General features: G+C 50.1%; 1 protein-coding gene across 4 annotated transcripts in view; it reads right to left on the bottom strand.

The window, feature by feature from the left end:
- LOC142902263 (LIM homeobox transcription factor 1-beta) overlaps nucleotides 1–15916 on the bottom strand; it is a 55886-nt gene that overhangs the window by 13442 nt on the left and 26528 nt on the right. The window lies entirely within an intron of this gene.

Here is a 15916-nt window from a genome sequence, read left to right on the forward strand (position 1 = left end):
AAGAAAGAAAAGCGGCAAAGTCGAGGAAATGACTTGTTAGCGCGGTTTTTGATAAGGTCCGGGACTCTGCATTCACCTTGCGGCCTCGCTCTCGTGAAAAAAAAAAAACCTTCTCATCTGGATGAAAACATTCTCATTCAGCCCTCCGTCCTTTCTTCTCTCTCCTCGCCGGGGCCTAATCTTGTAAGCCATTATTTTTCTATTTCCCCTCTCTGTCACTTTGCATTATTTTTGCCGCTGTAATTCCTATTCGTCCCTTCTGGAATCTTCCTGTCCTGCTTTGTCCTCGCGTCTAATCCGGACTTTCTGGCCTGTTCTCGGTCCCCCCCCGCAACCCCCGCTCTCAGCGGGGGTTGGGATGGAATGGCCACGCATGACGCCCCCTCTATGGCAACCACACCTCCACAGGAAGGCGACGGCGACTTCTCGGATGGGCAGCGAGGGGACCTTTGAGGAGCTGGCAGCAGAAGTAAATCCTCCTCGGCGGGACAAGGAGAATTAGCAGGGAGCAGTGGACTAGGGATTTAACCCTACCCCTCCGCTTTTGAAAAAGGCACAGTCGGTCCCACTCCTGCGGCTCGCCACAATCAAACAGAGGAGGAGGAGCGGAGGCGGGAGGGTGGGGGTGGGGGGGTGGAGGAGAACACAAACTCCCTGAATGACACAAGCGGCGGATTGTGGAGGAGCCTAATCCCACTTTAATACCTTTCCAAGTTCAGCTGCTGAAGAATGCTCTTTAAAACAACACCACTGTGTGAGCAGTGGAGGTTGACCGGGGGGGTGGGGGGGTGGGGTGGTGGAGGTGGTGGGGGGGCGGTCGCCATTCAACCTCCCCGACATTACCTGATTAGTGGTTTGAGGTGGGGAGACGGAGCAGGAGATGTAAATGGCAGATTTTTAGATTTTTTTTTCGGTCCTGCCGAGGTTCTGCTGGGGATGCCGAGCGCATCAAGGTGCGAGCGGCCCGGCCCGGCCCGTCCCGACCCGACTTGACCCGACCTGCCCCGACGCTCCGGCTTGTTTTCCTTTCGGAAATCCACTTTGGGGGCGACTGGGGCCGCCTTGTGTAACGCGACTCCCGGTGTCGCCGAGGGAGGGAGTCCCGCCGAGCAGCCGCTGAGCCGGGTTTAAAGAAGGAGGACCACCAGCACGACCCACCCAGCCCACCACCCTCCCGCACCCGCACCTGAACGCGCAGATCATGCAACAAGACCCTCTTGTGCGGATCAATGGCTGCATCTAACGGAGGACGGAGGCCGGTCAATATTTACCCGGGCCTCCCCACGACTGGACTCATAAATGAAGGTGGAAGAGGAGGAGGAGGAGGAGGAGGAGGAGGAGGAGGAAGAAGAAAAAAAAGCCTGTCTCAGCACATAGCTGCGTCCCGCTGGAATCATCACGTCGCCGCGTTTTAATCCTGTGTTCACATACCTGTAATCCCTCGTCCACTCTCCCTCCCTGGCCTTATCAGCAGCCCTCCCCTGCCCTTCCTCCTCACTCACGTGACAGATTATCACACCGTCGAGGCCCCGACGCCGTAGCGTAGCGCCGCCGCCAGCAGATGGGAAACTCGTGGCGGGGGAAAAAAAAAAAAGCATTAGGAAGAAGACAAAAGCCGACTGGGAGCGACGACAGTTATTCTGTCTGACGAGGGCCTCGGCCAAGTGCAGCTCAGAGACTCCTCCGCTCGCCACTTCTGCTTCCTCCCTCGCTTCCCAACACCCCCCCCCGCGCCCCCTTTTCTCTTCTTCTTCTTCCTCGGCACTTTGGAGAACTATGCACGCTCCCCTTTGAACAGATTACGGGCAACTTAGAGTGTGACAACGTCTTAAGCTCTCGCCACATGTTGCCAATGATTTCCCCCTTCCACAGACATTACGTTTAATGCTTCTGCCGCGGCGATAAGCATCAGGAAGGGAGCGGGCGGGATGAAAAAGAAGGAGCCCAGAAGAATGAGAGGAAGGGGTGAGAAGGGGGTTGGGGGAGGGGGGGGGGGGCACTCAGCGAGCGAATCGTGCCACGTTTGGCAAACACGTGCAGCCTCACCTGCCTCCCGCCCCCACCCCCCCCTGCTCTCGGTATCCAGCAACACTCGGAAAGATGCCACAGCGATTTAGCCAGAGAGCATTCTGGGCCATTATGTCACCGCATCTCTTCAAAGACAGAGGGTTGGGAGGAGGGGGGGGGTGAGGATCATCCAGGAGGCAGCTGTAAGCTATTACTTTGAAGATGGGCGCTCGCGTCGGAGCGGGAGACCAGCGGCCACGCCAGCCACCGGCCTCGGAGGCAGGTGAGACGAGGGAACTGGCAACCGCCTCCAACGAGCCGCCTCGAAATTTCCCGATTTCGCCTCTTTGTCTGTTTCACTACATCGGAATATTTCACTCTTTCTTGGGATTCCTGGCGAGGATCAGACAACGAAATTGTTACCGTTTCAGCCGGCAGCTGGTCAGCTAAGCAGTTTGGTGAAACTAAGTGTGAAAACAAGGCGAGGACTTAAAAGCGAAAACTTTCCACGAATTGCGGTTATTTGTTTTTCCGCCAAGACCTGAAGGAGAAGATTGGAACCACTCCTCCGTCAGCGAGCGAGGCGGAGGAGGTTGTTATCATCTTAGCATAGCCAGCCCGTCTCCAAATCAGTGCAAAAAAAGATTTATTTTTTTTAAAAATATGACATTACAGAAATAATCCTACGCAATACCTCCTTAAAGAAAAAACCAACATGATTTATTTGGGGTCTTTGTTTGCTGTTCTTGTGAAATGACGAACAAAATACAACAATAACCAATAATAATAATAATAATACCAATTGCCAATAGTATTATGCTTCCTGATCTCCTTAGTAATCCATTGAACCTATCTGTGCACAGATACACTGTCAGCTCGGCGAGAAGGCTTCATTGGGCGGTTTGGTTTGCTCAGGCTGATTTATACTCGTTACAGCCGAGTCACACTAATCGACCGCACGCTGCAAAAGCCGAAGCTGTGGCCTTGTAAAAGAGAAAAGAAAAAAGAAAAAGAAAAAGCAATCGCCGTGTTAGAAGTTCTCACAACCCAAAATGTTCAGGGGCGTCTTTGCCTTGACTTTTTTTTTTTTTTTTTTTTCCTGAAGAGACAACAAACGTGTCTGCATGAGAAAGATGCTGCAGCTCTGAGGGCTGTTAAGTGGTTTGCTTTGAGACACACCTGAGTATGTGAAAATTGGTTTCACTAAAGAGAGAGAGAGAGAGAGAGAGAGAGAGAAGAAAGAAAAGAAAAGAAAAGAAAAGAAAAGAGAAAAAAACATTTGATGCCCAGATGTTGACGGCAATAGTTTTTCCAACTTCTGCATCGTGAAAATTACTTTGCTCTGTGCGGTGCCCTGTTGTCTTTCACCGGCGGCCACACACTGGTTTAAAAATAGTAACCCCAGTTTTCGCCGACGTGCGCGCGTTTGATTGCTCGCAGATGGCGCAGCGATAAAAGGGGACTTCTGAAGGCAGTTTTACTTTCGCAAAATGTCGGCGTGCACGGGCCGAGCACCAGCGGCGGGAGCGCGTCCCCCCCCTCGATTCATCGGCGAGGAGCAACTAGCCTTCATAAAAGAGCTCCGTAGCTGCTGACCTTGTTTAGTGGTCTCAGCGTATTTTTTTCCTCTTCGGAGCGTCGATTCATGGAGAGTAATGAAGCCGGATGAAAAAAAAAAAAAAAAAAAGTGCCGTCCTTTCCACTCCCAAGGGCCGGCTTCCAGTCAGCTCTAAAAGCTGCTTAATCACCATCCCGTGCTTACCACATTAGCATAATAATGGCCTTTAAATTGAGGCTCTTTGTTTTTTAATTAAACTCCCAGCAGGTAAAAGTAAAACACATTAACGGGAGGATGTGTACACCACTAATGGCCCAAAGGTGCCTTCTTCTTCATCACGCCGGCCTCGGCCCGACGAGGTTCCGCGCGTTCCTTGTTCCGCCGGCTCGCTGGGGAGGAATGAGAGGAGCTGATTGCACTTGGCACAGCAAAAGATAATGGCGGTCGGGGGGCGGGGGGCGGGGGGAGGGGCGCGGCGCAGCGCGTCCGACGCTGCGCGTGCGCACCTGGCAGGCCCCCCCTTCGGAGGGGGTGCACACTTATTACAGTCGCCGCTGAGGAGAAACGTAGTGAAGGTGTAAAGAGGCAGTGGACATGGTTCTGGTGGGGGTGGGGAGGGGTTGGGTTGGGTTGGGTTGGGTTAGGGTATCCAGGAACCACTGTCCCACCCCAAAAATAAATACGGCCGCTTTATTCCTATGGCAGCCTGAGCTGCCGTGGTCTGGAATGCTCCTCAGACGAGTCCCCGGCCGTATCTGCGTCCGACCCGGCGCTGCACAGCTGCACAAAGAAATCCAAACCCCTGAGTCGTTATTCAAATGATCTCATTCCGGAGTCTGAGCTGGGTTTTTTTTTTTTCTTTTTGCAGATGACTCCAGATACGCTCCGGATCCAGGAACTGGAGATCTCTCCATATAGTGCACGAAAAGAAGCACGTGTATCATTCAGAGCCTCGCACTTTCTCTCAGTTGCCGGATTGAGAACCAGTATGTTACCTCTGGCAGTAGAAGCGGATCGATTTAAAGGGACACCGGAACATTGAATTTTGTGTGAATTTTTTTTTTTTTTATCTCCAGGCGGTGGAAGATGAATGTCATTTTGTTGTTTTCAACTGTCATTTATATTGTGAATAGATTTTGAATCAATTCAGTTAAAAAAACAAAAAACTGACATATTTTGAAAATATGAAGGTGAGATTCTGTGCTGGTTGCATGAAAATTATGTTTTTCTCTGGCAAAACCCATAGAAAATGGCTTGTGTTGGCGGAAAAGTACTTTGTATCCATTATCACATCAACATCACAACAATTTTTATTTGTATGTGTCTCTGTTTTTATAGGTTTTGTTACGTTTAGTTTTGTTGGCTATCAGGGATGTAATTGTGGGAATTTTATTTGATATTGACACCAGAGCAGTGTCCAATAAGCCCATGAGGGCTGGGCACCAATCATGGTGTTTGACACTTAAATAAAAAGAACAATCAATCAATCAATCAACCAATAGATCAGTCAGTCTGCTGGGCCTTTTATATGACTGTATGAGGCACTGGAAACGCACCGGATGAGCGTCCGAGCCAAAAGTCCGCGAGTCCGTCCGTGCGCGGCGGCTAATGAGTCACTGGGAAAACAGTGCGGAAATAATCCTCCGCCACCACACAGGTAGAACAAAGCTGAGCGGAGTGAAAAGGACAGTGTGCTGGGCGGCGGAGGAGGCTAAGTACACATCTAAATACAAGAGTGAGCGGGCAGGCACACACGACGCTGTTTGGACAGCTGGTGTTGCCGAGTATGTAAAATGAGTGCGACATCGCATCTAGGCTCAGTTTTCTAGAGCTCAGGGCAAACAAGGCAGCAGCGGCAGCAGCGGCAGCGTCACAGAGGAAGTGGTGATGAAGGGATGCATTTTTTTGGTTGTTTAGTTTTTGAATTTTTTGGTTTGTTTTTTTTCCGCTAGCGGCTCTCGGGTTCAGTCCCCGACCAGATCGCATAAAGAAAAGCAGCCTGAAGGGGGTGTGCTCGAGTTCCTTCCTGGTCCTCCAACCCGGGTGAACGCTAGCGTTGAGTCAGGAAGGCCAACCGAGATACTGAAACTCAGAGTTGGGAAGTAATGAAGCACAAATACTTTGGTACCGTACTTTAGTGTATTTTTCAGGGATCTGTACTCGTTCGGACAACGTTTTGCTTTGTACAGAAATATCTATACTACCTTGGAGAAACACGCTCGTTACTCTCGTGTTTAACAGTGTTTCAAAGACGCACGTTCTGTTGAAAGGGATTCACTTATTAATACAATAGTAGTTGTTGCTTGGACTGGAGCTATTTGAACGATGCTGTTCAACATTTCAGTTCAACATAAAAGTGGATCATATTATAATGGGAGATTATATGAGAGTATCTCGGCTCTGGTATGTTTTCAGTACAGAGAAAAATGAACATGTAGAAAACAACAGCTGATTGTTATTGAAAGTGTATCTAACAACAAACGCGTTGTTTCGTTAAATGCAGAAAAAAATACATTCATTTTCACTTATTACTCAAGTACATTTCAGAACCAGTACTATGTTACTTTTACTTTTACTGAACTACCAGAGGTGAGTACTTTTGGAACCTCTGCTGAAACAAAAGTGTGAATCAATCGACTGCGGCGCCCCTGAAGGGAGCAGCCGGACGGATTGGCTCTGCTTTGTTTTCCCCTCCTCTGTTTCTAAGGCTCCCTGAAAAATACCTGAAGCACAGAGCCACTCTGAACCGCGGCGCTCTGTCTTTCGTCACCGCCGTTCGTGACGGCCGTCACAGCTGGAGACGTGACATGTTTATAACGCCGCGGCCCCACCGCGGCAAAAATCCATCCACCGCTCCGTTTACGGCAAGTGTAAAATATCTGAACCCATTGAAGTCGTTTTTTTTTTTTATTTTACCTAAAAACAACGGCAAAAAAAAAAAAACCACGTCCCATCAGTAGATTCCTGCTTGTCGGCTCTTTCTGAGATGAACCATTAGGGGCTTGCGCAGCTTGACGAGCCGCTGCGAGTGATCGCTGCCTGTGAGGGAGCTGCAGCAGCGGCCAGAGTGATGGCTACAATAAGTGTAATGGCTCTCACATGGCACAGGGCTGTGGCTGAATGTAACTGCCCACAGACACACTGGGGTTTTTTTTCTCCTCTGTTTTTATGTGAGTGTGCGTGTTGTTTATGGGGTGTTGGCTCAATTTGAGCTGTATCTCTTGTTTTGAATTTATTGCGGATGTGCGTTCTGTCACCCACTGTTGGCCTCGTTGTTTTCACTTATAATTATATTTTTAAACACCAAAAACAAAAACAAAAAAAGGATCAGTTTTCAAGTTTACAAATCCAAATGGCTTGGAATTGTTTCGGGCTAAACGCATGGGAATTAAAAGTGCCTTTGATTCTATTAGAAATGACAAAGGAAACATAAATAATAATAAAGGGGGAAGTGTTGGGGTTTTTTTGCTTTCGAGACAGGTAAAATAATGATCTGATCATGGTGCCTCTAATTTGCAGAGATCAAAATGTTCTCACATCCCCATTAGAAGAAAAAAAACAAACAAAAAAAAAACAGACGCATCAGTTCACTCTGAGATGCGTTACTTTCTCCGCAGTGAGAAAATAAATGGACTCATCTCTCGGAATCAGCAGCGGTATGGTTAAAAAACAACATTTGGATTGGAGGGCTTCATAATTACTATTGACCCTGAGGTTCTGGGTCTTAGAAATAAAACAAACAGTAATATGAGGTGCTCTAAAGCGCAAGTCCTGCAAATATGCAAAGACAGGGTCTGGTGGAGAGCATCGCGCCTTGGCTTCTTTTCTGCGCTCCTAATCTGTGGGCCTACACAATATTAAGACGGCTTTGGAGCCACTTGTGACCCAGCTGTGCACTAATGAAAAATTCCACAGCTCTGTGCAGAGGCCAGCGGAGCTTGACCCCTTTCCACCCTCAACCAAGCAATGTCCATCTTGAGGAGTTTACCAGGACTGAGAGATACGGGATTAATAGGTAGCAAAGGAGACAGAGAGACAATCTGGGAAAGGCTGGAAAAAAAAAAAAATCCCCCCCCCCACCCCCCCCAGCCTCTTCTTCTCTGCCAGTCTTCACTATATTGGTGCGGAGTAAAGTGTTTGCCCAGGTTTTAATGGCCACAGATGATCTGGAGATCATTGTGACGGAGGCCTGTTGGATGAAGAGGCCTCTGTTTATTTAAGAGAGATTCAGTCTAAGCCCGAAATTAGTTTGGGGGAGAAGGCGAATGCGAGGCAACCGGGAATCAGATGTTGTTCACGAGAGCCGGATTTGAGTGTTTGCGATCCTCCGTCCCCGCATCTCAACCCCTCCCCCGCCCCGCCCCCGAGTCAGCGCACCAGAGTCACATATCAGTGGAAGCACTGCGGTGATATATAGCCAGGAATTACAGGCTGATGTACATCAGGCTCGCTTTCCATATAAGTCAATAAGCAGCAGACATTTTTCTAAGGAAGTATATGTTTTGGTACGGCCCCTCTGTCATCATCTCCCCCCTCTTTATCATTTATTTGTCTGAATTAAAACACAATTTAAAGAAGACCCACATCAGCCACCCACTCATCTCCTTCAAACGATAACAGTCCAGCCCAGAAGATGCACTGCCACGGCGATAGCATCGAGGAAAAGCGGCCGCACAATTCACAGGGAAAACAAACAAGGGACGTATCCGGAAGTCTGGACAATAGCGGCATTCGTGTTGGATTTCCCCCCCCTTTTTTTTTTGTAAAGGTAATAAACAAAAGCTAGCAATTGCAAAAAAAAAAATAGTATAATTACAATCAGTTGGGCTGTCGGGGAGTGAGACTATCTGGGAATCTGACAAGTCGACGGGGACGGCAAACATCCACAATTACCGCAACGTCTATAAAATAATGAATAATGATAAAGCATCTGCAGGGTTCCGTTGTGCTTCTAGCATCCTATAGAGAGCAGACTGCAGAGGTATATTACTTCTTGTTGATGGTGGCGGTGGTGATGTGGAGGGGGGAGGGGGGGTGGAGGAGGGGTTGCGGGAGAAAATGAGAATAGCAAAAGCAAATGAAAGATCAACAGGGCTCCTCCAAAAAAAAAGACAGGATGCTCTAAGACCTGGGGTCCGGGGATTAACATTCAGATTAGCATTCAAATAATATGTTTGAATTTCTGATCAGCCGTCCCCTTCAAAGGGCTAAATCCCGAGATTAGCAGGTGTTATGCTAAAAAGCTGTGTTTTTTTGTCGGGGGGGAACGTAGCTACACTAGCCAAACAAATATGTCTCTGAGTGTTGGAGGAGCTGGCATGGATGTATGGCTGTTACCATGGGGACCGGCTGGTAGTTAGGAGCCGCGGAGAGCGGTGCGGCATTGGAATGTGTCAAACAGACAGAGGGGAGCGCGCGCTCACACACACACACACACACACACACACACCACACAGCAAACTAAAAACCTGCTGTTTCACTAAAGAGCATCGGCTACATTATTCAGACCACCTACAAATTCCAGCAATCTTGAGGTGGAGGGAAGACAAGAGGTTCACAGTGTCTATCTATCTATCTGTCTGTCTATCTATCTATCTATCTATCTATCTATCTATCTATCTATCTATCTATCTATCTATCTGTCTATCTGTCTATCTATCTGTCTGTCTATCTATCTATCTATCTATCTAGGATAGATCTATAAAATTAACACTTTGATGAAAAATGTAAGGAAACTACGCAGTAAACACAAGTAATAAACCGGTTAAATTACAGCTATTTCTAATCCTACGTAAAGATGTGATATTCACACTGGTCAGAAGACGTGATTCTGAAGTGAGTTTCTTCTTCCAGATGTGTTTTTTTTGGGGGGGGCAAAATCAAAACCCAGCGTCTAAAAAAAAAAATAAAAAAAATTCCCGCAACAGCGTTCTCTGTCTGTTGCTGTGCTAATTTTGTCAAACTGTGCCAAAGGGGAAAAGAAAAAAAAAAAATAACAAAACAATAACGGAGTTGTCCAGACTTGTGTGACAGTTGTGCGAGTCTTCTGTCAAAGCTCTCCATCCTCGCAGCTGAAATGACGGTAAAAGTGTTTCGTTCTTGTCTCAGAAGTATTCGGACATGCGTTCAAGCCTCGGGGTGGTGGTGGTGGTGGGTGGGTGGGTGGGGAGCCGTCTGATGCCCTCTCCCCTCTTTCCCTTTCCACCCCGTCTGGTGTCGCGTACATGCAACCCCCTCCGCCTCCGCCGAGCGCTGCGGATCACCTCTCACAGTGTGAGATCTCGTCTCTTCACCCGGAGGAGAACAGGTTCGACGAAATTCCCCCCCGCAACACGTGAAGCCCCGAGGGGCCTCGGCGCGGGACGGAGAAGCGTGGTGCAGCACGTCGGGTCTCCACCCAACCAACCCTCCACCTCACTGCTGCCCCCCCCCCCCCCCCCCCACCACACTGTATTTGCATCATACCCCACCCCAAGAAATGGATACCGGACTGGCAATATGGCGGCTAGCCGATTTCTCCCGGTGGTCGCTCGAGGTACTGCAGCAAAAAAAAGTGGGTGGGGTGGGGTAGGGGTGTAGTTACATGGTTATAAGCCCTGACGAGCAGGGACGGCTTGGTTTCCTCCCAACACACACCAGTCAAGGTGCACTGGGACCAGTCGTACCAGACACGCGCGAGGCCTGCTATGAACCACCCCGGGGGGGGGGTTGGGGGGCTGCGGGGGGCGTGACTGCAGCTGTAGTTATGCACATTTAGCCGCCGCGGACAACAGGTGCCCCCGCCTCCACCCCACCACCCCCACCCGCCAATCGTGGGGCGCTGATTCGTCTTTACCCCGACGCGATGACAATGCCCCCCCCCGGTCGCCGTGACACCCGCGGTCGGCCCTCTCGGCGAGGGCAGAGAGGGTTTTTTTTTTTTTGCATTCACGGGCAATTTTACACCCTCTCTGGGCGTCTTTTGTGCGGCGGGCCGCCGCCCCATTCTCCGCGGCCGTCTGAGCAAAGCAGCTGTTTCTATAATGCCGCCGCGGCACTTTATGTTGCAGAATGATGAATGAAGGAAGGGGAAGAGCTGCAGCTGAAACCCACACACACACACACACACACGCAGAAACAATGGCATATGAGGGCCTGCGTGCGCTCTCTAGAACACACACACACACACACACACACACACACACACACACACACACTTTGCAGAGTCCTGGAGCTCACATGTAAGCAAAGGTTATGAGAGCGTGTTGTTGGAGCTGAGGAAAGGGGGGTTGTTGTGTGTGTGTTGGCGGCGGCGAGGGGGTGGGGTGGGGGGTGGGGGGTCCCACCAGTCACCAGCCTCCGCCAGGGGAGAAGCAAAGGTTGCGGCAGGTCCCACCAGGACGCCGCCGCTCCTGCAGCCAGCGAGCCCCGGGGCCAGTAGTCCTCCTCCCCACCGCCTCCGACCCCTAATGACAGAGGCCCCGAGGCCCTCGTCACTCTGCCCCGACTGCCCCCCCCCACCTCCACCACCCCCACGGCTCCTAAACATCGCGCCCGCCCACCAGCTCCACGCTCATCTCGCTCCCTGTTGTCCCACCCAGGTGTCTGTCAGAGGGGCGTCTGCGCCGCGAAGGGCACAAAACAACAACCCAAAAAAAAGCGCAAGCGGCTGGCTGGCTGGCTGGCTGGCTGGCTGGCTGGTTGACTCCCCCCTCCCCCTCCTCGCCGCACCCCCCCATTGGCCCTCGGGCTCAGCCTTTCATTCTGGGGCGGCGCAGGGCCGGCTCCTGCGCACCAGGCCGGGCCCTCGGCCTGCAGCCTGCTCCATTGTTTGGCCTCAGAGAAAGACTATTATTTCAACTCAATTTACTGTGAGTAAACACTGAGTGATAAGGCCCTCCCTATCCTATCCCTCAGACACACACACACACATATACGCACGCACATGCATGTGAGCGCGCACGCTCCCTGACTGTGGGCGGTAATATACGCCGGCAACAAATCACCGCTCTCGGCCCGTCGCTATCACCGGCTTTAGAATGGAGCTCACTAATTCACTTTTCAACACAGAGCGGAGGACAGGCCTCATGTGTTGCAGAATATGGCTCGGGCCACAGACGGGCACTTTAGAGGGGGCTTGTGGCCCTACGGTGGACCGTTATAAATTCAAAGCGCCAGCACTCTCTGCCACGGCTATTCGCAAAATGCTAAATCGGCGCCGATCGGGGATGAAAAATAACGCAGCCGGGATGCTGCGCCATGACACTTTATTAAAGGGGAACTTTTATTTTATTTTTTGTAACACCGAGGCACGCTGATTGGCTCGCGTCTTGTTGTTGTTGTTGTAGTTGTTGTTATTCTTTAAAGATCAGAACAATTGCAGCGCTAGTTTTAGTCCTGCTAATGGATGCGGAGGGACCCGAGCTGAAGTGCGGGGAGGAATTCTTCACCATTAGGAAATGATTCGCAACACTTTTGCCCGAATACACAAATGGCTGCGGTGTTTTTCTTTGTTTTTTTCACCTCGGAAAAAGCCCTCGATCCCTCCTCCGCTCGAGGAACTGTACTATGTCTTAATTATGCAGAATTATCAGCCGGCTTTAAATAGCAGTCATTTGCACCGTCTCCGCCTTTTGTGGCTAATATAATTATTGGGAGCCTACTTCATCTTGGGCGGAAAGAGGCTGACACAAGAGCGCAGACTAATGCGATAAAAGCTTGGCATATCGCGGCTTGATTCGAGGATTTTAAAGGAAAGTGTTTATGACAAGGTAATAATGCCTCATGCAAAAGGCTGCCCCGTAAATTGGTTAGTTAGGGCATGATGGATGAGGGGGAGCCTAACCTTATTTCCAATAGAGCCTCTTGATTTCTTGAGCTGAGGATAATGAATTTGATTTAATTAGCCCATCCCTGATCTAATTAAGAGTGGGAGAAATCTGACCCTGAGAGTCGTCTTAAACTAGACGCCGCTCCGAAGCGTGTGGACAAAAATTGGGCGTCGGGAGAGCCCAGACGCCACCACCTCGGCCACGGCTCCCGCCACGTTTCCCTGACTGATCAATAATGCAGCCGCTCGAAAACATCATCAATAACAAATTGTTATGGTGCGAAATAAAAAAACAAAACAAAAAACAAAGCGCTCGTCTGCGAAGAACGGGGTTGAGAAGGTGGGATTTGGGATCAGGCAACGGCTATAAAGGCCCAATTAAAGCGATTCATCATCAGATTATTAATGAAGCTTGTGAGGCTCCTCTGCAGCTTTGGTAATGGCCTACTTGGCCTCTCTCGCCCTAAACCCTCAGGGTGGACCTGCTCCTTACACTGCCAAGGTAATCTCTTTATAGGCCAAAGAGATCCGGCCCACCAAGGCCCCCAAAGGCACCCTTGCGTTTTGCCCCCGCCCGCCTCACCTAGCGGGCTTGACAACTCTCATTATGGCTCCAACTTTTCTCGCCTTCACCTTGGAGGGAGAAAGCGAGAGAGCGAGAGAGAGCGAGAGAGCGAGAGAGAGCGAGAGAGAGGGAGAGAGAGAGAGAGAGGGAGAGATTCTCTCCACCTGTTCTGTCTGACAGCCCCGGGTGTTGTATTTGTCATCCTCTGACTAAGTGGACGTGCTCGCCGCTGCCGGTGGAATCTGAGGAGAGAAATGATGTAAAGTCGGACTCGTCCTGGGCCGCGCCTCCAGAACCGGTTCTGATTTGCCTTCTGGGCGCTCATGATCCATGGAACGTATTTCAAACCGGCCATTACGGCTCCAAATGCTTTTGAAAAAAAAAACAAAACCAAAAAAAACAAAAAACAGAAAACGTTCACAGTACGCATCGCTGAGCGACCATCTCCAAGTGGCCCTTCCAAGTAAACTGCGCTACCCCACACATGCTTAGGTAGCCAACAGACTCCAGATCCAATTACCTGTAAAACACACTTCAGTTTATCTCACTCCCAGTCATTATCTAAATTGCCGACGTATTATTAGGGTACCTGCTTGGGAAGTGCGTGTGTGTTTCTCTTTGTCTCCTAATGGGGCCCAAAGGGAGCGTCGTTTCGTTGGAAAGCCTCCGAAGGCCGCAGAGGAACGGGCTTCCGAGCCGATTCCTCCGAACGGAGGCGCGCGGGAAACGTGGAGGGCTTCACCATTATGCACCAAACACAAACATATCTGTCATGACACGGGTGAGTGGTAGAATCAGGAGATTAATTATGTGATTGTAGGGGAGAGGGAGCCCGGGCTCTTGGTCTGGAGCGCTCCCTCATTACATTATCTCGGCCCTCTGGAGGAGGCCAATTGACTTCAGAGTCACGCGGCTCCTCAAAGGAATCCCCGCGCTGATTGAAAACGCTGACAACTAATGTCACCCGAACTACTTCTTTGTGTTTTCAGACAGGCTTTCCTCCCTCTCTCGCGGGCTGGGATGTGCATCTGCAGGGGAAGACGTGCATCTGCTTGGGGATGACGGGCACGTGTTTGCTTTCTCCTCCTTTCTTGCCCATGAGCAGATGCACAAAAGTTTTTTTTTTTTTTTCCCCATTTCTGAAGTTGCTGTTGTGTGCCCAGAGTGTAACCCTGCTGTCGCACTAACGAATGAATGATGAATGGGTGGATGAATGATGATGAATAATGGACTGTTGGATTTCAAGAGGCTATTTCCAAGTGGGTCACAACTAAGGCTGTCAGTCGATTAAAATCTTTAATCGCGATTAATCGCATAATGCCCACCCTGCTCTATATGTTTCTTATACTCTAGGAAAAAATTGGAGATGACAATAATAATTCCTTTTTGGAAATATTCTATTTTTACTTTCATTGGAACGTTCCAAAACGATTACATACTTATACTGTCCAGAAACTCTAAGAAACAAACAAAAAAACAACCTCAAAGCTAGCTAAAGTATTCTCAAGCCATGATCGCGTTTGTCAATCGCGGTATTTTATTTTGAAAACACGGATTCTCTCGTGTTTCTCTGAGCGACTCGCTTGCGGCTTGCGCACGAAATAGACCGGACGCCGGAACGATCGCCGCACGGCGCAAGCCTCCGCTTCGAGTTTGCCGTGGACGCCTTTGGTTAGCAAGGGCGCAGAAAGGAAGCGGGCACCGTTCGATCTTCGCGGCACCAGACGTTAATCGCGCTGGAAAAAATTAATCAAAAAAAATAGTGCCATTAAAAGCAGTTTGAGAGAACTTCCGACAGCCCTACTCACAACATGTATTGAAGTGGAAGCTTTCATTCAACAGTCAGAAGCCATTTGTTGAAATCAGAGAAACATCAAAAAACCCAACAAAAGCCACAATTAAAAAAATGATTGGTGGCAGATTTGGTGAAAACATCAAAAAAAAAAAAAAAAAATAGTCTCGATAGGAGGAAACTTGAAAGTGGTGTTTGCGGCACCGAGGTGCCGACTCCTACTCCGTCTTCCCTTCAACAGCCAATATGTTCCATTTAAGCTTGGCACTTATTTAATGAGCAGGCCAGCGCTGAGACTTCCACTGGGCCCCGCGAAGGGAGAAACTGAAGGCCAATCGCGCCCGCCATCATTCAAATCACGTCCACGCGAGTGAGATGCGCTCCTGACACTGGCCGCTCCTCGGAGAGCCGTGCATGCAATTGCGGAGTTCGCCGCGGCTGGAAATGTCTCATCCATAGGGACGCTCGCCAGCAATAATGTGCCATACGAGAGACAGACAGCTAGATTGAATAGAGAGACAGCTAGACAGGCAGAGATCAAGTCCAATCCTGCTCCCGTCATCTGGCTGCGCGCTCGCAGGTCAGGCTTAGCTAATCTAATTCCGGGGGGCTTTTCCCACCCAAAAAGCCAAGTGCCACTCAGGGGAAGTGGCAGGGAGAGAGCGAGGGATGTGAAGTGGGGCCGGTAGCTTGAATAATTATGAATCGGGGAGCTTAACCTTCTGGGGAGTTAATTTGAAGAGCACTGGGGATAGGGGAGTGGGACTCTTTATTTCCCCGGGGTACCCCTAATGCCATTGTGAGGGAATGGAGAGATCAGGACACACAGCAATATCGTGTCTGTTAGCCACCATATGACGGGCTGACCCCGGCGCCGCGCTGACAATCACACCTGCACATCATGGCGGCTAATTTGTTAAACATATCAATAGAGGTCCGCCGCCACCAACCCCCCCCCCCCCCCCGTCTTTTTTTTTTTGTTGTTGTTGTTTGTTTCCTGCGCTACGCCCCCAGGGGGCGGGGGCATGGGGGATGGGGGCATCGATTGGGGACCGACGCTGAGTGACACCGGCCAACCCCCCCCCGCCTCCACTCAGCCACCTCCGGCAACATCAAGTGGTGGCGATCGGCACTGTACTTCCACTCTGGGAAATGGCCGGGGAAAAATAAATACATGAGTAAATC

Source organism: Nelusetta ayraudi, unplaced genomic scaffold (genome assembly GCF_046127955.1).
Source record: "Nelusetta ayraudi isolate G7.1 ecotype Tasmania unplaced genomic scaffold, CSIRO-AGI_Nayr_v1 ptg000092l, whole genome shotgun sequence".
NCBI classification, from domain to species: Eukaryota; Metazoa; Chordata; class Actinopteri; order Tetraodontiformes; family Monacanthidae; genus Nelusetta; species Nelusetta ayraudi.